The sequence below is a fragment of the Balaenoptera borealis genome (assembly GCF_965194805.1).
Source record: "Balaenoptera borealis genome assembly, chromosome: 9".
Lineage (NCBI taxonomy): Eukaryota > Metazoa > Chordata > Mammalia > Artiodactyla > Balaenopteridae > Balaenoptera > Balaenoptera borealis.
This window is the reverse complement of record NC_138873.1, coordinates 4,170,111-4,195,980: the sequence shown is the minus strand read 5'-3', so window position 1 is coordinate 4,195,980 and position 25,870 is coordinate 4,170,111. Positions and strand designations below refer to the sequence as shown.

The 25,870-nt window shown below is 34.9% G+C and overlaps 1 long non-coding RNA gene across 1 annotated transcript in view; it reads right to left on the bottom strand.

Moving 5' to 3' along the window:
* LOC309634534 overlaps positions 1 to 23,258 on the bottom strand; it is a 61,778-nt gene extending 38,520 nt beyond the window's left edge. Inside the window, exon 1 of the long non-coding RNA XR_014248189.1 lies at positions 18,639 to 23,258. This is a non-coding gene — a long non-coding RNA (uncharacterized lncRNA). The remainder of the gene's footprint in view (positions 1 to 18,638) is intronic.
* Between the last annotated feature and the right edge of the window lie 2,612 nt (positions 23,259 to 25,870).

Below are 25,870 nucleotides of genomic sequence, written 5' to 3'. Positions count from 1 at the left end.
CTGGGTGTGTGTGTGTGTGTGTGTGTGTGTGTGTGTGTGTGTGTGTGTGTGTGTGTGTGTGTTTGATGCTTCTTTTTGTTTTGTTTTTGAAGGGAGGGGTATTATGAGAGAGCTTTCTTGTATTTTTCCTAAGTGGTGAAAAGGATGCAACTCTGAGACCTTCACTCAATTGGAAAAACCTAATGAAATGAGGCAGCGTTGATTATTCCACCTGGTGGCTTCTATGTTCCATATTCTAGAAGTGGTTACCCACCATAAATGGTGTTAGTTAAAAAGATCTCAGAGGAAATAGTGCCATCCACGGTTCCACCAACAGTTGTTCTTCTGATTTTCTTTAGAGACAAACACCCTGTGTCACGGATGAGACTGACAGCAGTTAAGCTCAGTGCTGTGGCTTCCTGCTGAGCAGCGTCGCCTCTGGTCTAAGTATCTCCACTGGCTAGCCAGGCCATAAGTATCTATTATAAAACTCTATTTCAGTTGTGCATCTTGCAGAGATATCAGATCTGCCTTGTCTAGGCATTTGTAGTAACCAGCTAAGATGCTGAGGGCCAAAGACCATTTAAGATGGATTTTTAAATTTTTGTGGGATTGTCAGTGACTCACGTAAATAAAACAAATACAAACACAAACCCAATAAAGATTCAGTTAACAATTATACTGTAGACAGAAAGCAAAGTCAATATACGGTACTTCTTCTCCTACAATATGTAATATAGTTGCTCATTTACTGTTGAACAAAAATTAAGTGCCAATCTAATTTTCTCCAATGAGATATTCTATAAAATATCCATTAGAGCATTTCAATATTTTAATCAATTGAGCACAGAACAGTTACAAAGACACTATTTGAGAAGGATAATATTTTTTTTTCCATTTAACGATGTAAAGCATTGATTGGTTTTAATAGATTTTTGTGTTTAAAAAATTTACTAAAAATGATCTGGCCTGAATGGCAAAGTCTGACAACATCCCTCCAGCTGGTCAAGGTCATTAGTGTGGACACTCACCTCCTCCACATATGGTTTTGGATTTTAAAACCTAGGTTTATATATTATATTGTGGGAAGATGATCTGAGAAAAAAAATTGGATACTGGGAAAAAATAAATTCTGAGATAAGATTAAAGAATAAACAGAAATGATTAAGGTAACTTTTAGTGTGTGTTAAGTGTAAATGCCATCAAGATATTAGGAAACTATTTTGGTGGCGTTTTTGTTTATATGGATTCCTCACTTCCATCTTTACCATTGATAAAAGGACAAAATAAGGAGTATTTAAAAATATCTCTTGGTACTTCCCTGGTGGCACAGGGGTTAAGAATCCGCCTGCCAGTGCAGGGGACACGGGTTCAATCCCTGGTCCAGGAAGATCCTGCATGCCGCGGAGCAACTAAGCCCGTGCGCCACAACTACTGAGCCCCCATGCCACAACTACTGAAGCCCGCACACCTAGAGCCCGTGCTCCCCAACAAGAGAAGCCACAACGATGAGAAGCCTGTGCACCGCAGTATCACAACCATGAAAATAAAGTATTTAAGGTATGATGCATTCATAACTATCCTTCTAGAAAGAAAATATCTTTCCAAAATTATGCAAACACTTTGACTATATCTTTATTGGTTTTTTTAAAATATTAGGTAAAATGGGGAATTTCCTGGTGGTCCAGTTGTTAGGACTCCACGCTTCCGCTGCAGGGAGCCTGGGTTCCATCCCTGTTGGGGGAAGTAATATCCCTCAAGCTGTGTGGCGCTTCCAAAAAATAAATAAATAACGTAAGTAAGTAAGTAAAAACTTTCAGAATTGGAAGGAGAAGTGGATATGCCTACAAAGCTGGAACTTTAAAACACCTCTGTCAAAACTGAAAAATCAAGCAGACACAAAATTTAAAATGACATCAAAGAATTGAACCACAGGATTAACAAATTTCATAAACTGGGAAATATATAGAACATTGTGCCTAACTGAATAAAGTACAACCTTGTACATTTTCTAAAAATTAGGTAAAATTAAAATTATGGTACAAATTATGCTAAGCCATGCACATCCTGTTGTCTAGTATGTTAATTTGCAAAGGGATCATTTTGCAATCAAGTAAACAAGGAAACTTTATACTGGGATATGATTTTGCACTGTAAAAGCTTTGCTCCATTAATGGATAAAAAGAAACATCCTGTAGCCTAATTTAGAAGGAAGCACTATATATAAACTTTCCTTGGAGTATTACTATAGAGCAAGGGCTGAATCGTAATCACTAACCAGCTTAGTGACATTCTTCGCCAATTCCAAATTCAACTCTTACTAAACATATCACATAGCTTCCAAAAGTTCAGGTACTAAAAAAATAAATCCTGCATCTATTATATCATGTAATGAGAATAGATTCATGCCCAAAATTTCACAAGAATTTTGTGAATGAAATCTTGGAAATTCAGATCCTGTCGACGTTGAGAAAGCGTATATAAATCATGATCAGATGGTTCAAATTCCCTGAGCCTTTGTCTGGCTGAGCCTAGAAGTCTTCCCTCACAGACTATATTTCATTAAAAGGTTTAATCTAAATAGGGCCCATGAAGAAGATTTTCAACCTCCAAAAATGTCAAGGTATTTTCCAAATCATGGGCTACAGTTTATGACAATTATCTTTTAATTTTCTTGAACTCCGTAGATATGGTCCAATCTGGTTTGTACCAGGGTGTAGCCCAATCTCTTGTTATCTGAGTAGTCCTTGGACCAGCATCATGTGTATCACCAAGGGACTTGTTAGAAATGTGACTCTCAGGCCACATCCCAGAACTACTGCTTCAGAATCTGCATTTCTGATAAGAACCTTGGAGATTTGTATGCACATTTGAGAAACACTGACTTAGTGTGTGTGTGTATTTACATTAGGTTCATTGAGGCACATTTCACACACAATAAAATTTACTCTTATTAGGTTTACAGTTCTGTGAGATGACAAACGTGACACAGTCAAGTAACCACCAATATATTAGAGAAACAGAATATTTCCATTACCTTGCAAAGTTTTCCCATGCTCCTCTGTAGTTAATCTCCTCTCATCCCCAGGCCCTGGCAACCAGCAAATCTGGTTTTGTTCCTTTTGCTTTTCCTAAATGTCATACATAAATGACATTTTTCTATAGGGCTTTGTGTACAGCTTTGTATAAGGCTTTTTCACTTAGCCCTATACAAATGAATCTGATTCATTTATATGGTCATATGTATGAGCAATTTCTTCTGTTTTATTGCTGAGTAGTGTTCCATTGTATGAATCCTTTGCAGTTGGCTTACCTAGTCACTGATTCACCATGAAAATTTGGGTTGTTTATGGTTTCTGGAGACCATGAATAAAGACTTTATAAAGATTTGCACACAGATCTTTGTGTGGATATATGCTTATATTTATCTTGGATAAACACCTAGGAGTGAGTCGTGGGTTAACGTCATGCTTAACTTTATAAAAACCTGCCAGACTGTTTTCCAATAAGACTGTATCGTTTTGCATCCCATACAAAATGTAGACCAGTCCTAGTTGTTCCACATCCTCTCCAGTAACTGGTATTGTCAGATTTTTTAAATATTATGATAAATGTAATTTTAAATTTGTATTTCTTTAATCACTAATGATATATACTTCATGCACTACTTTGCCATTTGTTTCTTTCCTTCATGAAGTGTTTGTTCAAATTCTTTGACAATTTTAATGTCTTTCTTTTCCCTTTTTTCCCCTTAATATTTACTCATGAAAGTTCTTTATACCTAATTGTTTCATAGGTATGCTCTTAATCACAGGTGTTTACGTAAAGATTGTAAAATCTGCTTCCTGATGTTCCAAGTTTAGAAGACAAAGCACCTCCTGCCTCATTGTTGCTGTAACCTGATCTCGGTGAATATCCCCTCTGAGTGTAGACCTGCGCACTTTCCAACACCTAACCAGGGTATTCATCTTTCTTCCTGATTGACTTGTGTTTTAAACGCAATCAATGGACAGAAGCAAACATGCGTAGATACCACAAAACATATTTCGTCCCTTCGAATTCACTTTGTGTTAACTCGGTGAGATATGCTGACTTGGCGGAATCATGGCAGCAATTTGTAAATGATGCATGAGAATGAAATGAAAGATCCCAGCTCAGTGTGCAAGGCAATCAAAGCTGCGTGTGTGTGTGAGTGTGTGTGTGTGTGTGCACCAAACTGGCACAAACATGGCCTCCCAATGTTTCCCCTTGAGTTAAGAGAATCCCCAGCTATAAATTAAAAAGAAGTCCCCCAGATTTTCACTTCCTCCTCAGCAGTACTTTAGAAGCCAATGAAATTCTAGAACATCGACAGTAACCGTGCAGCTGAAATGAGTCATCCAGTACGTTAAGTGTATTTCCACATTTTAAATGACATTTACTAATCTGGAAGGAAGGATTAGTAAAAGTAGTTCAATTTTCTGATCATCTGGCACCTAAAAATGTCCTTACAAACAAGTCCTGATATGGTTCATGATTAAGGTGATCCTGTGTAACCTGCTTCCTCAGATATATAGGCTAATGTCCCTGTTTATAATAAAAGGCTCACAGGCCAGTTCAGGTAAGGAGAGACATTCTCATGTTTCTTGAAAATATGGAAATTAAAAGAGTAGACCTCATATAGCAATGTTACAGGAAAAGTTTCTCAAAATGACTGTTTGCTTTTACATTTTAAAAAAGAATCCATTACTTTTTTTCATATGATAGAGCATAGAATTTAGAACTAGAAACTTAAATTAACAAAATTATTGAACAAATGTAAACCTTTAAATATACTATGTGTGCATTTTCTCGTGGTCTATAATAAAAATAAAAAGCAGTCTTTTATAAATGGAAGTACTTCAACTTTTCCAAGCTGGTCAATCTTGGTCTCTTACAGAAGAAATGATTATGATTGCTCTCTACTGAAAAATTGAACACATTTCCCTCTGGACAGAGATGGATTGTCCCGCTGGACTCTGCTTTTGTTCCTGGATTATAGGCATTTTCAGATTAAACACATTTTCCATCTTCACTAGGCTGTCCAGAGGTTTAATTGACTAACAGACTGTGTCCTGCAGGCCACTTCACACACCACACACAATATGCATTTTGCCTTATTTTCAGTCTATTAGTTCTCTATCTACATAATCAGTAGCAAAATCAGGAAACATTTTTGCGATTTTTATACCTGTGATATTGAGGAAAATCACTGGGCAGATGACTTAACCAAGACAAAGCTAGAAAAAAGTGGTTTTGTGGTTCATATTTAAATATATTGGTGAAATGAGAAAAAATAATTGTGATATTTTTACCATAGTGGAGAAAAGAAAGGGAGAAAACTCTATTTTCATTAAGTCTCTTTCTCAAAAGACTCAGAGCATGAGAGAGAGTATTTTAATCTATTGAGGTCCTGCTCTGTGTCATTATTGGGTTTTCACAGCCCTTTACCAGCAGAGATTATTATAGTCACTGGAGTCAGAAAATCAGGATGTGACGGATCAGATGAGGACTGAATTAAATGGCGACCAAAAACTCAACTATACACTACATTTTCCTTCAAAAGTGCTAGAAAAATGTTTTAAATGTTTGTCTATGTATTATTTCTCATAAACAATCTTTTATCGCTTACAAAATCTTAAGAATTTTTAAAATATCTTTGAATTCTGTATCCTTTCATGAAATTATTTTGAGAAAAATCTATTTTGTTCTGAAAAGTAGTTTTCCAATTTTCCACCTCATCTAACATCTTGATTACTGATAGGAAGCCCTCATATAAATTTAGTTTTCTTATAAATATACTTTTAACAATCATGTTTAGCTTCTGACAACTTTATTTTTATTACATTATAAGTAATATATTCATGTCTTGAAAATGGTTTGGTTCAGAACTACAGTAGACAGAAATCCAGGTTTCTCCTTCAGTCTCTGTGCCATCCTTATAGATAAAGATACCTCTTCGTAATTTCTATCTGAAAAACCCAACTAAAGAATATCTACTTAAATATATTGTTTATTGTAGTACAGCTTCCCAGTTTAGTAAATATGTTCTCCTGAGAAACTAGTTCCCTTTTAGTTATAGAATTTTTGATAGAAACTTACTTGCCTGTGTCAGGAACACAGTTTCAGAACTCATGTTACTTCCTTAAGGGATAAATTTTCCACAGAAACATTTTACATAATTAGAAAGCTTCTCTCCAGTGAGGTATTAAGTCTTTCTTGCTCCCATCTCCTCCTCCTGGATTTAATGTATTCCAGATCAATTCCCATATAGTTCCAATTATTTCTACTCCACTTCCTTAGGAAATTTAGCAAACACAACTCTCTCAGCCAACACTCTGGATTATAGCTCTGTATTTTTCCCTCACCTGAAACGGATATTTCATGGTTAATATATTAGACATGTGCTGATCTGCTAAAAAGACCCTTATCATTCCCTAATGTTATTTTTCAGACATTTCCAGAAAACAAAACTAACATTTAGTCTAAATTTCAGTGTTTTGTGTAGCTTCTCTTAAAAAATATTCTGTTCCTATTTTCCAAATCAAAAAAATATTGCTGTCTTTAATAACAAAATGACTTAAAGCAATTTTTATAAATCAAAAAGATACAAATACAAAATTGAAAGATTAAAAAAACCAGTTTTAGGGGCTTCCCTGGTGGCGCAGTGGTTGAGAGTCTGCCTGCTAGTATAGGGGACACGGGTTCGAGCCCTGGTCTGGGAAGATCCCACATGCCGCGGAGTGACTAGGCCCGTGCGCCGCAACTACTGAGCCTGCGCGTCTGGCGTCTGTGCTCCGCAACAAGAGAGGCCGCGATAGTGAGAGGCCCGCGCACCGCGATGAAGAGTGGCCCCCGCTTGCCGCAACTAGAGAAAACCCTCGCACAGAAACGAACACCCAACACAGCCATAAATTAATTAATTAATTAATTAATTAATTAATTAAATTTTTTTAAAAATCAGTTTTAGAAAGATCATTTGGTTCTCCTTAGAAATGTGAGCTTACAGCTCTGAGAGGATTTATGACACTGTTTTAAAATTCTTAGTTAACTTACTTGTTTCTTACTCTGTGCTGTGTGTTCCTGCAGTATCTACTTAATCATAGTATTCCCATATGGCTGCTTAATAGTGGAATGAAAGATGAATGAATAATGCTAAAATGTATCCGATTTTTAGAACATATTTTTATTATAATAGAAAATTTGAGGGGAAAAAACAAAGAATGTCCTCAAAGAATGTAAGAAATACTTTCGAAGTTAAATTTTGAACAAGCTTCCTCCCTGTCTTCTGTCAAATTTGAACTGTATACTTATCCTGATTCTGAGGAATGTTAGGGTCTACAGAACTTGGATAACGCCAAAGGCAGACTTGAGATGTGGTGTGCAAAACCAGTGACTCTGAAATGTGAAAATCCCTGTGCAGAGTCTATATTGGTACCACCTGAATCTGACCACACATTGCCCTTGGAAAGCCAAGAAGTTCCAGATCAACTGGACTGGACATTGTAAGACCAAGAGAAGAAAAGAAGAGGGGAATGAGTGAAACTTTCTCCAAATGCCTTGGCAGTGTTTGTCATCCTGCCCGTTTCACCCTTTCAAGCTAAAAGGGTCTTTCTCTTTGTCTTTCACCACTTGTGAGACTTCCACTCTTAAGGTGAGTCGATTAGTCCAGCAAACAGATGTGAGCCCCAGTGAACCATCCAGGAAAAATGACAATACATCCAAGAGGATCCAATAGCAGCAAGAGAGAAAAAGATTGGAACAAACACAACAGTCAGCAAAGTATGGCTGTTAGAGGAAAGTGTATATATAAGTTAGGGTTCTCCAGAGAAACAGAATCCATAGCTGGAGACACAGGGGAGAGCTGATATTGTGGTTCTAGTCTGGAGGCCATTAGGCTGGCAGAATTCCCTCTTGCTTGGGGGACATCAGTCTTTTTTTGTAGCCAAGGCTTCAAGTTATTGGATGAGACCACACACGTTATAAAGAACAATCTGTGGGGGCTTCCCTGGTGGCGCAGCGGTTGAGAATCTGCCTGCCAATGCAGGGGACCCGGGTTCGAGCCCTGGTCTGGGAAGATCCCACATGCCACGGAGCAACTGGGCCCGTGAGCCACAATTACTGAGCCTGCGCGTGTGGAGCGTGTGCTCCACAGCAAGAGAGGCCGCGATAGTGAGAGGCCCGCGCACCGCGATGAAGAGTGGCCCCCACTTGCCGCAACTAGAGAGAGCCCTCGCACAGAAACGAAGACCCAACACAGCAAAAATAAATAAATAAATAAAATTAAGAAGTGTTGTAAGAAAGGTTTAATTTAAAAAAAAAAAAAAAAAAAAAGAACAATCTGCCTTACTAAAAGTCCACCAATTAAAATGTTAATCTCATCCAAAATACCCTCACAGAAACATTCAGAATAATGTTTGACTACATATCTGGGCACCATGGTTCAGCTGAGTTGACATATAAAATAAACGAAAACAGAAAAAATGCATTCAGCAGATGAAAAAAGAAAAAGGAGATTCAGGAGGTTCATAAAAAAGATATAATGGAGATAAAAACAAACATGACTTATCAGTTAAAATTCAACAGAAGAAATATAGACAGGGATGGTCATTGTTTATACCTGTGTTAGTAGCCTCTAGAATAATCACATGAAATTAATATTTCATTGTACAGAGTGAAAATATAAAGTGATGAAAATCGTAAGATTCTTAGAAGATGTAAAGGATTGTAAGTAGTTGAGGTTCCAGGAAGATAAAAATACATATGTGGAAGATAAACAAGAATTATACAAAGAACAGAGGAAAATGCCCATGAGTTGAGGAAATATCTACATCTGTAAATTTAAAGGACCCACCTAAATCTAAACTGAATTGATAAGAAAAATGCACACTTAGGCTCATCTTGGTTAAAAAATATGCCAATTTTCCAGATAAATTTCATGTTTCCTGTGAAAGATACAACATCAGACTCTGCATGAGGAATCAGTCTATGAAGAATGAGCATCAGAAAATTAAAGTGGCTGAAGAGTCACCTACATAAGGACTTGTGGATAGCATTAAATAGGGAATTGCTTACAGAACTAAGATTAAATGGAGGAAAAAGTGGGAGATTATAGTATGTAAAACTCTCTGATCTGAAAGAATAGAGTACAAATATAAAACTGGGGAGAGAATAAAGATAGAGTATAAAAAATAACCTACTTCAGTTATTAGTATTGGTATCATTATTCTGAGACATTTGTATGTGCAATGATGAGATATTCCAGTTCTATCATCTGTGACACTGACAACTAGAAATCTCTGTGTAAATGAAAGGAGACACAGATGTAGAAGGAATAAAATAGAAACTGTGTTGTCCTGGGAATTAGATGTATAAGCATAAACAGACAAGATATGGAGTAAGTATTAGGCAAATAAATTTTTGTGTGTATAAATGAATTAAAATATGTGATGATCAGACTCTAGAATACTCCTGATGATCCTCACCTTCTGGAGTTCACATCCTAGTATAATTTCCACTATTTGATTTTGGGTTGAAGCTATGTTATGCTCTTGACCATCAGAGTATGACAAATGAGATTGGATGTCACATCCAGAATTCAAATTGCACTGTGTAAGACTCCTTCTTGCCAGTAGATTTGCTCTAAGAACTGTCCTTGGTGTCTTCAAGTAAGCAGCCAAGATAAGGAAGCTCAAGGGCAGGGGACTTTGAGCATATCTTGTACCTGAGGGCAGTCTTCATCCAAGAGCCAGCAAGAGGTCAAGGATGTCAGTCCTACAACTCAAGGAACTGAATGGTGCTGACAACCTGGTGCTCTTGGAAGCAGATGCTCTCACATTTGAGCCTCCAGATGAGAATGCAGCCCAGGTGACCCTCAACTGCACCTTGTAAGACCCTATATAGAAGACCCAGCTAAGCTTTGCCCTGAAGCTCAGTCCAAGAGCCTAAAACTAATGAAAGTCCAAAGACACAGGCATATCTCATGCCCAGAGATTTTAGATTTGAGTCTTTAAATACAATTTTCTGTTTAAAGAAACCAGAGCTACTTGAAGAAACAGATTAACTTAAATCTTGAGAAAGAAATGTGCAAGAACATGAAACAAGGAAATTATCAAAGATTATTGGGTTTATGTCAAAAGGAGAAAGGAGCCAGCTTGAAAAAAGCACTTACTGCCAAAAATATGGGACTATCATAAATGTAATAATGATAATATGTGTAAAGGATTTTATCTCATTAAATATATTTAAATAAATTATATAGTAAAATGAATTCATTACCTTCTGAAGATGCTAGAGGAACAGTTCATTTGCATTAAACTTGGGCATTTATCTTGACTTTCCTATATGAACTGTACCAATGGGCAACCAAAAAGATGAAGGAAAGAGTCTCATTAGAAAATTACCTAACAAAAAGTATAATAAATTTATAAATAATAATTATTTTGCAATCCCCAATAAATTGAGGATATAGAAATTAAGGAGCAACACTACTAAGATCAAAAAAACATTAAAACCAGACATCTTGCAACGATAAACTGGAACTCATTATAGTATATTTACTTCATAAGGCCGTGGTGTGCTTTAGTTAATGCATAGAAGAGTTCCCGGCACAAAGAAATCACTAATGTAGATGCTAACTGTCATTACATCGATAGACTCAGAGAGGCACACACATGCAAAGAAATATATTTACCTTTATATAAATATAAAATGTATTATTTAAAACACACAAACATACATCCTTAATTTCTCCTCCACTCTCCAAGCAAAGCTGACAACATTATTTAATTTGTGATAGTTGGATGTCTACCAAGGATCTAGCGTGGTATAAGTGTGTCTATTTGGTGGGGGGTTGTATGTGTTCACGCATGATCTTTTGAAAAAGGAAGATCTTACTTTAATCTTCAGAAATAGCTGCTGTAATCAAACTTTTACAAACCATATGGCATCCCTCAAAGGACTCTCCTTTAATGTGGCATTGGGGTTTCGAACACAAGGTAATGTACTGTTTATGTTGGCTTGTGCCAGGGAATATTAGAAGCAAGCCTTTACTTTCAGGGACTTTTTCCAGCTGTGTCAAAATAGTAATTATAATTTCCAACTCATTTTATGCAGCCTTTTGTTTAAAGTTAAGGCAAGGCAAAGAAAAATAATGGATCTCATCGGGACATGTTTACATGTGCTGTTAAACCTAAAGGTCCTTGCATATCTGGCTCTGCCTGTCCGCCCCGCATCCTCATCCTCTCCTCTTCCCCTTACTCATCATGGCCCACTCACCCCAGTGTTCTCTGATGTTCTGGATATGGCCTTTGCCAGTCCCTTGAGTTTTTGACTTGCTGTTTCTGATAGCTGAAATGCTCAGGCCTCAACATTTTGTTATCACTGTAATGTTAAATTGCAGAAATGGAGAACACATTAGATAAACCAATAACTACCAGAGATATAAAGACAGAAAAATAAATATTAAGTAAACAGTAATTCTGGACTTTTTCAATTTTTTTTAATTGAGGTAAAGTTTATAAATAGTGCAATGCACACACCTTAAGTGTACAATTTAATTAATTTTGACAAATACACATTAGCATCACCAAAACAAGATAGAGAATATGTCCATCCCCTTAGAAGTTTTCTTTGTGCTCCTCTTCAGTACTTTTCTACTCACTGTTCAGATTTTTATTACTATAAATTAATCTTGTTTGTTCTACAACTTTATGTAAATATTTAACTTTTTTATTTAACATTTTTTTAGATTCCTCCATGTTATTGCATATGCCAATAGCTCATTTAAAATAAAATTACTGAGTAGGCATTCCATTGTATGTTTGACTTTTTAAAAATCATTTTCTTGTTGATGAAAATTTGTTTTTTTTTTCCAGTTTGGGGTTGTTAAAATAGCGTTGTTATGAAAAATTTTACATGAGTCTTTAGGTAAGCATTTTTCATTTCTCTTGGACAGATAGTACTTAAAATTAAAATTGTTGGGTCATAACCTCAGTGTATATTTAGCTTGGTAAGAATTTTTCAGATTGCTGCATCATTTTGCACTCCCATCGGTAATGTATACAGGTTGTAGTTGCTCCACATTGTTGCCAACATTTTGTTTAGTCATTAATTTTAACTTTGACATTCTTTTGGATTGGAAAATTTCATCTCATGATAGTTTTATTTTCTCTTTCCCGATGACCAGTGATATTGAGCACCTTTTGATATGCTCATTGGTTATTCCTATATCATCTTTGTGAAGTTTCTATTTGTTGCCATTTTTGATTAAATTTTTATTTCTGTTATTGAGCAGTGAGGGTTGTTAATGTATTCTAAATGTAAGTTCTTTAAAAGATATGTGTATTGTAAACATTTTTTCCCCAACCTCTGCAGCAAGCTTTGCTTTAAAAAATTCTCTGATAAGCTAAAAATGGAGAATAACCTCTCATTTAATTTAGTAATGACCTTTCATTAAATTCATTGGAATGAATATTTTAATGAATTTAAAATATCATCAAATTGAAATTTATTCTACATTTCAGGGAATGTTTATCTGAAGTTAAATAAAGATTTCCAAAATTTTAGTATGCTTGTGTAATCTATGGTTCTTACAGTATTTTGAAACATATCAATTATGTTACTATAGTTAAAAGAAATGAACTATTACCTAAAGTAGTGCATACTGCTGCTTATTATTATTACATTGCCATTCTTATTATGTCTTTAAATGACTAGAGCAATATTTCCCAATATTGCATGCACGTAAAAATGGGGACAAATTGCCTTGCTAAACTATAACTATTTCTCTAGTTATAGAAATAGTTTATATAACTCTTTCTCTAGTTATAGAAATGGGTTCTATAACTATTTCTCTCCATCACATTAGCAGTCAGCATGTTATTAAAAGATTCTTTGCTACTGAATATTTTATAATATTCAGATGAGAGAAAATGTCTCTTAATTCTAACCTAATCCAAAACAGTTATACAAATTTTAGTCTATTAAGAATCAAATTAGTCATTATTTTAATTTTAGTGATTAATATTATATTAATATAATAACTTATAGGGAAAAACAATATGAAAAAGAATATATATATGTATATATAACTGAATTGCCATGCTGTACACCTAAAACTAACATGATATTATAAATCAATTATACTTCAATAAAAAAATTTTAAATATTATGCTAATATATCAAGTCTATACTAAATTAAATTTGACATTTAATTTCTTAATTTTCAGACCTTTAGCTCTATAACAAATTTCTGAGGGTCTTTGTAAAATCTTATTTTTTGGAGGAAAATTTAGTTGTTCTTGGCATAGCATAATCCATTTCATCAGATTAAAATAATTGCTGACTAAGCATCAAGATATTGTATTTTGTTTTTCATGTATGTGTTTTGGTGGTAGATGTTAAGGTTGCTCAACAGCATTTCCTGTTCCTCTCCTTTCAAGCACAAGGTTGTGGAAATTCACCACCATTTCAAGATTAGGCGTGGCCAAGTGACTTCACTGGTCAAGGAAAAGTGGGTAGAACTGACATGTCACTGAACTGCTAGTTCTGGACTCTCCGGAACATTCTTACCTTTGCATGTGGGAGCAGGTATGGGTCCTGAGGTACCATAACATCAAAGCAGTCTGCAAGGCTGAGCTAACAAATGGATGGAGAGTAGCCAACTTGCACAGACTGTGGTGGTGAGAAGTACATTTTCTCTTAGTTAACTGAGATTATATAGGTGTTGTTACTGTAGCTTAACCTGGCCTATCCTTACAGAGTCTGAAAACACAATTAGGAATCTCATTATTTTTATTTACAATCCATAATGACGAAATAATTATGTGTTTGAAAAGTCATGCTGTAATTACCTGTGACAAAATAGCAGGTTTTGAAAAGCATGAGGGTATTACCAGAAGTGTTCTAGTGATAGACTGAGATGCCCACAATGTCCATAAATGCATCTTTTATTTTTTAACTGAAAAAAACATTATTTTATGGGTTTTATTTCCTGCCTTCAAATAGAAAATTTGAGAAAAATACACAAATGTAAAAAAAAGCCATACTAATCCTATTGATGTCTACATATTTTGGTATGTTTTCTTATAGAATTTGCTTTTTATTTTCATTTTTCACATATAAGTTAAAATAGCTATTAACTACTACATAATGATAACTGACTACTCTGGAAATAGCTACATATTTCTAAAGTGCATTTCATTGTTCCCCGATTTATTAAACAATAACTATTATTTTATCTTTTCATTTGATATTGTAAGGAACATCGTTACGAATAACAATTATTGTGCTGTAATATTCAGGACCCCAACAGAGTTGGAGGGAGCTATTATGTCACAACAAATGACCTTAAGTTGCTGTTCTATTATTGAAGGCACTTTGCTTTGTGCCCATGATCACAGTTCCTTCTTTTACTGTCAGGATCATAGAGCTATCATTATGTATCCTTGGGCAAGTTATTTCTCATCTAGGTTTCAGTTTTGCATTTTCAAATATTCCTACTTCATAAACTCCAGGAGAGAATTAGATGATAGTAATACAAGTAGTGAGCTTAGCACACAGTAGGTGCACAATAATTAGTAGTTCTTATTACAATTCTTGCTATGGGCATTATCTACATTTAAATTACAACTTCAGTTGTACTCTGAGCTTTCAAACAGATGTGCAAACCCAGTAGAATTTTGTGAAAAACCCTGAAGAAAAATACAAGCAAATCTTCCAGGGAATGGACACTGTGAAATTTCTTTTGTGGGTCAGTGGTCAGGGTTCCAATGAACGCTGCATTTTGAATAGGCAAGATTGATGACTGTATCCTTTTAATAAATGTGGGAGCTTTTATGGAATACAACATTTAGCAAAATTTAGAATCCTGGCTAAGTCATCCTTCAAATAATCCATGTCTGAAATCCACTTTTTCTCTTTTCCGCTTTATTATGTATTGTTTTATGCCAAAACAATATATGCAATTATTAAAAACAGTAATTAAACAAAACAATAGCATTCATATTATATTAACAATAATAGTATTTGATGGCTGGATGAGTGGAACGACAGATTCAAATCTAGAGAACCCCCAAAGCCATCATCATTTATCTCAAAAGAACTTTATCTGAAGGATGGGGCTATAAAGAATCTGGAAGCTGGACCAGAAACTCAGAGCAACATATCCTACTTCCTACTGAAACTGAGGAGTCAGAGACAAACTAGAAGACTCCCATATTATAGACATAAAAATTCTCTCTTTTAACACAATCCCAAGATTTTGAACTTGTGTGGTGCAGGAAGAAAAAGCAAACTTCAAAAACTCTGAAGGAAAGAACTTTCAGGATAGAAAAGTCAGAGCCCTTCTAGGCTCTTTGCTAAAAACCAGAGCGTCCTATGCCTGTGAATAAGGCAGAGCTGAAAAGCAAGCTAATCTCTCATACACTTTGGGTGCTTAGAAGACAAAAACTCCATTATGTGAAGTGGTTTGCCATAAACATTCTACAGTTCTTTCCTGTAGGACACTTGAAATTAGAGGTAGACCATGCTTAAGCAAAGCTTCACCTTAATTGCAGACAAGATGTATTACTAATTGTTCACAGATTCAGCTCCTCATCCTATCTGCCTAACAGAAAATAAATACACACTATCTGGGGAAGAATAATGACAATGTCATTTACTATATATTATGAGACAAAGGAAGAACTTTTGAGACAAAGAAAACAGCAAGAAAATAAAACCTATAGTCAAGAGGAAAAGAGTAAAATAAAAGTAGATACACAGACAGTCTAACTGCTGAAATTAATAGATGATATCTTTACTTCAAATACATATTTTTTAATAAGAAGAGGACAGTGAAGTCATGGATCTTAAAAAGTGCAGAATGTTAGCAGATAATTGCAATCTCTTAAACAAAAAGCAGATATTCTATAATTAATACAATATCAGAAAGTAAATGATCATGAAATAGATTTAATTAATGCAACGGAAGATAGGATTAGTAAATCTGAAGACAGGTAAATGGAAATTATCAAAATTGAAACCCATAGGTAACATTTAAAAAACATGATCAGAGTACAGAAGTATATAAAAATGTCAGATTATTGAAAATACATCTAATTAAAGGACCAGAAAAAGAAAAATTAGGGTGGAATTATTCTTAGAAGTGTAAAGGAAGATATATTTCCCAATGTTTATTGTTAATATACTAAAATACATTGATTTTTATATAATGAACTTGTAACATCTGATTCTGCTAGATACACATTTTTAGTTCTGGTAGCTGTTTTCTGGATTTGTTAGGATATTCTACACATATGTATGTATCACCAGTGAATAAAGAAAACTGATTTCTTTGTTTGTATTTGGTAATGTTTCAGGTATTTTTCTTCTCATATTGCACTGAGAACTCAAGTACAATATGAATAGAAGTAGTGAAGAGAGACATTTTGTCTTGTCTTAATATAGAAGAAAACATTCTTTCACTCATAAGTATAATATTGTTATAGGATTTTGGTAGATAGCTTTTATCAGGTTAAGGGTGTTGCTTTATATTATTACCTTTTTGAGAATTTTTATGATGAATTCATTTAAAATTTTGTCAGATGTGATTTTTTTATCTATTCACTCATTATATTTTTCTCCGATATGCTCTTAATTTGGTGCATTGCCTTTATTGAGTTTTTAAAAAATATATTGAACAAACCTTGCATTCCTATGATGAAGTTCCTTAATTATAACATATTGTCCATTTTATATATCACCGGTTTTTATTTTCTAACATTTTGTTAAGGAGTTTTGCTTTTATATAATTAGTGATGTTGGTTTAAATTTTTTTTGCAATACCTTTATCTGGTTTTGGAAGCAAGGTTATACTTGTCTTATAAAATGTATTGAGAAGTGTCCCTTCTGCTTCCATTTTCTGAAAAAATGATTGTATAGACTGACATTTTTTTCTCCCTAAATGTTTGATATAATTCACCAGCACTGACATCTTAGGCTGAAATTTGTTTTGTAGGAAAAAACATTACTTATACAATTTTAATAGAAATAGGGCTACATATTAATAGATATCAGACTTTAATAGGCTATTGGATAGCTTATGTTTTTATATCAATAGTGATATAAAAGAGACAGTAGTTGCATGGAGCACAGGAGTGGATGGAGATTAACTGGCAAAATAAACTTTTTAGGAAAATGGAAATGTTTTGTATCTTGATTATGGTGGCAGTTACATAGGTACACGTATTTTTCAAAATTCAGTGAACTATATAATCACTATACATATATAGGTTTTATATAAAGTTGATTAAAAATAAAAATGAAAAATATAATTTAACTTTGCTGTTGAATAGCTATTATTCTGCTTCCTTATCCTAGAAATTAAGAAGCTCAGACCCTTCCTTTTATTACAAACTTTCTGGTCCTTTTAGTCCAAGCTACTTGTGGAGTTTTCTTTCATACCAGCTTCTTAAATCCTTTCTGGGTTTCCTATGAATGTAATAGGGACTTATACCATGCTCCAAAAGGACCATCCATAAATCTTTTTGAGTCACGTCCTTTTATATGTTGGTCCTTGTGTGAGACAGTTGTAGCACAGAGCACTGATGATTCTTGGAAGCACTTTGTCAATTTTAGCTGATCCTATTATCCACTTCCTTAAATGTCTCTGAATCCTTGAAAGTGGATCTTATAGCCACATCTTGATGTCATCTATCCTCTGATGTCTTTTATTGCTTAAAGACTCTCTTAAAGATGAAACCCCATTAAAAAAATAATAATTCTTCAACCATATACCCTGTCTTTTATATTGCCACTAAATTCTGCTTACAAACTGAACACAAGTGAATAAAGGAATTTTTAAAACAAACACAGTTAGGAATTTCAAAGAGGTCATGGGAATTGAAGTGTGAATCCCCAAGGAAAAAATAAGCAGAAACTTGTCTGTACATCTGCCCTGCTTTTATCATCCCATCGTTGCCTTCGCTGTAACTCTTTAAACGAGAGGGATAGCTCTTAAACTCTTAAACAGAAGGTACAATTCTTCTCCATGAAAAATCTGCTTTCATAAAGGAGAATGACTTACAACAGTTCAGATGAAGAAGATTAAGAGAACAAAAACACTTTGAAATAAATACATTCTAGACCGCATTCTAGAGGTTCCATGAACCTCTTTGGGACATTTTGGTTTCTTAATTCTATCTCCTTTTTTGACGTTCTCACTCTACGTCTCTCCTCTCTCCTGTAACCTCTCATCCACCAAAATGTTTCAATGCAGGAACAAGGGATTGTTTCACCAAAGCCAGGGACTCCTGCCGAAATGGAAAATAACATAACACTGGAGCTTCTTTGTGAAAGAGTACTAACAATATTTTATATTTTCTGCCTACATGGTTTAGAGTTTATATCATACCAGAACAACTCTACATTATCTCTATGCTTCAATTAGTAAATTCTAAAGAATATGACACAAATATCAATTAAGCAACACTAAACCAAATCACATCATTAGAATAGAGGAGAAATAAAAGCTAGTTATTAATCTGGTTCTGGTATGAGTAAAGTATGTGGTGAAGGGAAATGCCATGATGATGAAAGTAATTAGGAGTAGCAGGGACAAGTAGATAAAGAAACATTTTAATTTTATTTTTTCTTTGTACCTCTCTTTCTCTCTTCCTTTCCTTCCTTCCAAGGAGAGGTCACAGAGATGAGATGGATAAGCAGAAATCAATGACGCTGGCTCCTTGGTGGTCTGAGTCAATCCATCAGACAGACTGGTGGCAGTCACTCAGCCTCCACAGTCACCACCGCCCATGCTGGCACTTGTCACATTTGGAATTCATTTGCATAGCTGGGTAGCACTCCCTGTGGAGTTACATTGAGCGATTTTGCAGCTGCGACAGCTTGAAATAGAAAAGCAAATGCAACCAACTATTGGCTTCCTCAGCTCCTTCTCTTCCTAAACCCTAACTGGGAATTCTTGACATAGAAAGGGTGAGGATCATTTAAAATAGAAGGAGAAAAACATGTGTCAATTTCTTAGGTATTTTGTGTAAAATATTATCAGGTATCCTCCATTTCTAATTTATCATTCCTTGGCTCTAGTTTCTGCATTCATCTCTGACTATACTTGCCTACTTTGCTTTATTGACTGAAAAGAAGAATAGTACTGTTGGATTCATTAATATGTATCTTTCTTTTGCCTTGTGGAAAAAGAAAGACTTAAGTAACTTTCCTGAAGTTTGAAACTATAGAAAAAACGTTTTCTTTTCACTTCTATTTTTATGTTTCCTTCTATTTGTATCTGTCTGTCTGTCTCTCTCTCTCTCTCTCTCTCTATCCCTCTCTCTCTCTCTAGCCCTCTCTCTAGCCCTATTTCTCTACACATACACAAACATGTACATACACATGCATATGGCACAATGCATTGTAAAACAGAGGGCTTTGATTGATTCTCCTGAATTAATTGAATTTTAATGTGTTTTAAGAATATTATATGGAGAAAGTAAAATAACTTTTTCACACAGACCTCTGTACATTTGTCTATTAAATTTAACATTACATTACAATTTAAGCGATTATTCTTTTGAAATATTAAAAAATATTACACACTGAATTATCTCTCAGTGGAATTTCTCCTCACATAGACAAAATAATGGATTACATGTTAAACATATTCCTTTTAAAATAAGTAGGCTATGGCCATATATTCTTACTATTTTAGAATATATTCTCACGATAAAGGAACTCGGGGGCAGTGGAAAATCAACTTTTCTCATTAAAAAGGAATCAGGACAAAAAGTGTATTGATTGGAGAAAGCTGGGCTGGTGACAGATTAAAAATTTTGTTGAGTTTATTCCCTTCCTATTTGTATCCAGAAAGATCTTCATTAAAATTTATTGATTCAACTAAATGAGTTTTATATGAGATTCACTGACTTTTCCGAAAGCTAATATGATGCCTTAAATTAACAATGCAAAATCCTGTAACTCTATTTTACTTCATGCCAAATGTCAGTTAAAACATCAGTATCTGAGAGGTTTCCATGAATCAGAGTTCATTAAACTTTCTAGACTATTCTGGAGGATACACTGCTTATTGATAAATTTGTACCTTCATTGAGGCTGTCGGGAGTGTGTGGTGAGTAGAGCAGCAGAAGTGGTGGTTGAATAAAGCTGCTGTAAGAAAAGAAAAAATCAGAGGGTTTCATAATGTTATACATGCATGTAGATAGAGAACCTGACTGGGTAAGAAAGACGATTCAGGACTCATGTAAGGAGAATATTTTACTCTGTTGATGATTCCTGCTAACTTTCAAAATCCCACCATGACTCCTGTTTTATCAGGATCTAGACAGTTTTCAGATTACATGCACGTAGAGTTTCTTCCCCAATTACATCTCCAGGCCAACTTCTCTGAAAGATGCCATCTGCTGATGCTGGCCAAGGGGAAAGCAGAACATCTGAAGACTGGCACCAACAGAAATCTCCGTGACACATATTATTGGAGATTATGTGATAAGTCTTTGGTGTGTTTCCCAAATTGGGTTTGTATATTATCAGGTTTGGCTAAAACTAAAGCAAGAATTAGTTTCTAGGTCAACTAACAGAAAAAAATTCGTATGAAAACGTATCAAGATGGTCCTACCAGAAACTCCCACATAGTTATGTATTCCACTTATGTTTTCCCAAGTGGAGATTTTCTTCTTCAATTCAGTGCCTTATCTATAGACAATCACGTATGCCACTTATGGACCTCTTATTTTTTCATTGACACATATTATGTGATGTATTCATGATGTCAATCCTGAGAATTAAGCACTAATATTAGCCTTATTATATAAATGAGTAATCTGGGAGAAATTAAAGCAACAATGAAAGGAGGAAGAGAGAAAGATAACTCACTCATTATTCCATGTATTAGGCAATGTAGAATATTTTTTCTTTAATTTTGATTTTCTTTAACTCTCATAATCCAATGAGGTATTACCTCCATTCTCCACCTGAGGATAACAATACTTGCCAAACGTCACACAAGTAATTGGTGGAAACAGTACTGTCCTTGGAGACACAGAGGAACCAGTGCCTCAGAAGGCTCCACTGTGGTCCTTCTCTGACCACATCTCTGTGCACAGGCAGGGAGTCCTGAACAGCAAAGGGACATGCCCACGAGAGCTATTACGCCCCTCTGTAGACCATGCTCAAGGAACCTGGACTCCTGAATCCCTACCCAAATGGCCCCAGCTTACTTCCATCGCCAGTATGGATGTTTTCTCCTCCCAAGGGTAAGCCATACCACTCAGGATTTTTACCCCAGGTACAAAAGGACTCAGCTTGGTTGTGCAGGTGGTGTGTCCGTGTCCATGTAGATCAGACTCCTCATGATGCTTCACAGAGTTGGAAGCAAGAGGAGGGAGTATTAGGTCAGCAACTTGGGGAGAACTCTGAGTCTCAATGTGGTTCTAGCCTTCCAGATTGTTATAAAAATATATTTGTCAAGGTAGGAGGAGAGAATATATTTTATTTAACATCCTGATAGCTTTATTTGCAATACTTAGATATATTACACATGGACTTTTGGGGCCTCAGAAATGGTAAGGGTGGGACTTTGTGGAAGAAGCAGGCTTCAAACCAAAATCTCTTAAATTCCAAGTTCTAAGCCCTTCACCAGTAAACCAGATCTTCTCTCTCCTTTCCCTTTGTGGGAGAAGTAATGTAAAATCCTTATAGATTCAATCAACATTTTTCTTATTTTTATTTTTTACCTACTTTAAAGACAGGAATTCTCTCGAACTTGCTATAGACTGAATATCTGTGTCCCTTCAAAACTCATATTTTGAAATTCTAACCCCCAATGTGGTGGGTTTTGGACGTGTGGCCTTTGAGAGGTGTTTAAGTCATGCTGGTAGAGCCTTCATGAGTGGGATTAGTGCCCTTATAAAAGAGACCCCAGGGAGATCCCTCACTCTTCTGCTTTGTGAAGACACAGCAAGAAGACAGCTGTCTCGACCAGGAAGCCGGCTCTCACCAGACACTGAATCTGCCAGCATATTCATCTCAGACTTCCTCTGACCCTAGAACTGTGAGAAACAAATTTCTATTGTTTATAAGCCACTCAGTCTATGGTAGTTTATTATAATGTCCTGGATGGACCAAGACAGCATCCTTCTCTGATTTCTGGTCATAGAAGAAAAGCTTTCAGAGTTTCATCCTTAAGTATAATGCTAATTAATTTTTGTTTTGCTTTGTTTTGGTAGATCCTTTCATTGAGTTGAGGAAGTTTGCTTCTACTCCTAGTTTTCTTAGCATTTTTTTTCATAAAAGTGTTGGATTTTGTCAAATGATTTTTCTGTGTCTGTTATGATTGTGTGTTTATGTTTCTTTTTATTAATACGGTATATTATATTGATTAAGTTTTGCATATTAACCATCCTTAGAATCCTGTGGTAAATTCCATTTGGTCATGATATATAATCCTTTTCATATGCTAGATTCACTTCTCTAGAAATTTGTTGAGGTATTTTGCATCAATATTCTTGTAATATTTTGCTGTCTGATAAAACTGGTCTCATAAAATGAGTTAGAAAGTGTTTTTTTCCTCTTGGATTAGGGTTAATTCCTTAAATAATCATTATACTTCACCAGCAAAGTCATGTGGATTTGGATTTTTCTTTGTGGGAAAATTGTTTTGAATGCTCAATCTGTATACTTGTTATGGATCTATTCAGTTTTTCTATGCCTTCTGAGTCAGTTTTGGTATCTTTTTAGGAATTTACTCACTTCATCTGTGTTATATAATTTGTTGATATACATTTGTTCAGAGTAGCTCCTTATGATCTTTATATCTGTAAAGCCAGTTGTAATTTTCCCTTTTTCATTCCTGATTTTAATAATTTGAATCTTCCATCTTTTTCTCTTGGTCACTCTTGCTAAAGACATCAATTTTTTTGGTATTTTAAAATTTTAGTTTTCTTAATTTTCTTTATTGTTTTTACTATTTTTTAGATATGGTTTATATCTACAATGAGTTGGCCTTAAATAAAGGAGATTATCCTCAATAAGGTGGGTAAGCCTCATCCAATCAGTTGGAGGCCCTAAGAGCAACAGCTGAGGTTTCCCTGAGAAGAAATTCTGCCTTAAGACTGAAGCACCAACTTCTGCCTAAATTTCCAGCCCGTGGGCTGCCCTGCAGGTTATAGACTTGCCAGCCCTCATAATCATGTGAGCCAAGTTTGTTTTTTAATTATGTGTGTGTATATATATATATATATATATATATATATATATATATATATATATAAATAAAATGCATAGTGTATAATATGTATGTATATATATAATGCATAATTTGTGTGTATATATATATATGTATGTGTGTGTATATAATATATGTATATATATACAGTTATTCTGGCTGGGTCTCACTGAATTTCCTAAATATGTAAATTGGTATATTTAAACAAATCTGGAAAGGTGGGAATCACAACTTCCTATTTGTCCTCCTCCCTTCTTCTCTTTATTATTCTAACTGGAGTTCTGATATGGTGCTAGTAGGTCTCACACTATCCTATGCATCTTTTTAACTCTTTAAAAGGTAGGGAATTCCCTGTCCGTCCAGTGGTTAGGGCTCAGAGCTTTCATTGCCATGGGCCCGGGTTTGATCCCTGGTGGGAGAACTAAGATCTTGCAAACCTCGTGGCATGGTCAAAAGGAAAAAAATGTAGCCCCTCTCTTCTACAGAGCATTTCCTGTATAATTTCTTCAAACTATCTGTATAATTTTTTCAAATCTATCTCTAATTCTGTCTTAAGTTATGTTTATTTTGGTGCGTAGCCACTTAATTTCTATTATAATTTCCATTCTAGAGTTTCTGTTTATTTCATATTTAAATTTACTGTTGTGTATTATATTCTCTTTTCCTTCATTATATTTTTAGTCAATTTAGTTTCTTTAAGTACATCAAATAGGTTTATTTTATATATTAAATATGCTAGTTCTAATATTGATAGTCATTATGTCTATATCTGTGATTTTTCCTGATAAATCAAAATAATTGTGGCTTCTTTCATTTTGTATTTAAAAGATTTGGTTTGAGAGCATTTTATTCTTATCAGTAAGAAACTTTGAGCCCTGGATGTAAAAATGTGTTTCTTCTGAATGTGTGTGTGTTTCTCTCTCCTTGCACTGTATGTGCACACAATCTCTTTCACATTTTTTTTTTTCCTTCTTCCGGGAGCTAGGAGGCACTACTACATCCAAAATTGGCATATACTAAATGTGTAGTTCTCATGAGAATTCTAGATTTTTCCTGTTTTATCTTCTGAATGAGCTACCTATCAGAGGCCCTTACGTGGACAAGCTTTCCTTCAATGCAATTTCTCTCTCTACTCAGGGATTTGGATCTGCTTCCTGCAATGGCTCCTTAAATTTGTGTTTTAAGCCATCAGAAATTGCCATATACTCTTGGAGAAATGTTGACTCCAGGGATTTTTGCTCTGTAGATTCATGACATTTTTTTTTTTCTGACCAGAATATTATATGCAAGAATCTTTAAATCTTTGCTTCAAATTTTAACTCATTAGAAATGAATTTAATCTACCATTCACTGACAGCTAATATGTTCTTGATATTTATGGAATAGAAAGCAGTTTTATCTCATATAAGAATATATTTAATTTATTTAACAAGATATTTTTTATATTATATATGTATGTACCCACACACGACTATTGCAAGAGAAAGTTATATTAACATTACTAGTTAACATATATTTCATAATGACTTAGAATGTTTTAAACATTGAAATGTGGAATGTGTATTTTAAATTATGTTACTCTCCCCCTGGGCTTAGTGACATAGGGTGTAACTAATAATCTGTATAATATGAATATTTATATACACACATAATCATACATATTTAAATGTGGTGCTTCCTCTGATTATTCTGACTCTGAGTGAATTAGAATACCTTACCATAATAAGGAACTTGACTCTTTATGGAGACTATAGTGAGAATTCATTATATTACTTGCAAAACACTCATGAGAAAACCTTTTTGTCAAGAATTTGACATCCATTCTAGTTACACATTCACCATGTTCAACCCAGAAACATTATTTCTTTGGAACAACATTCGAAAAGATGCCCCTGGGAAATACAACAGGCAAGTGATAAATTTTAAAGAATTGCTTTAAAAAGTTGTACAAGTGAGGGCTTTGTTCGATTGCCGAGAGTTTCTGGAGGCTCCATGCATTTTCTGTAGGAGGCTCAGGTAGGATTTGGTTCCGTTCTGAGTGAAATCTGCGGATAATTTGAGTATAGAACAAAGGAGAGAATACAATAACCACAATCCAAATGCAGAATTGGTTTTACGATTTCCTCCTGGGATTTTAGAATCTGTCTGAGTTGAAGTGCGTGTCTAAGCCACTCACCCACCACAGCAGCGTGGCAGTCACCAAACACTTGTCTCAGCCATCACTCACAATGCCACATCACACGTCCATCCCATGAGCAGGGGAAAACAGGACTCTAAACATTTGGAACATGGAGAAAGGGGGGAAAAACCACTTTGGTTTTTCAGGAAGGTGAGGGCTAGTCTACTGATGAAAAGATCTTGAAAGGTATTATATCTGATATATGACTAAACTCACGATAGTATATTTTTAAATGTAATTGTCCTTTCTTTGAAATACCATGAATTCTACAGGTTAACACATGCTAAGAGATAGAGGACTTTTACATTTACTTTTGCTGTTCAGCTTAGGATATGCCTTTCAATGACTGGGGAATTACATTGTAGGAAACAGAACTCCATCTCCCCCCATAAAAACCACAAATGCCAGGTTTCATTTCTCAGGCTCTCTTGCAGGCAAGCAGGGCACATGACCTGGAA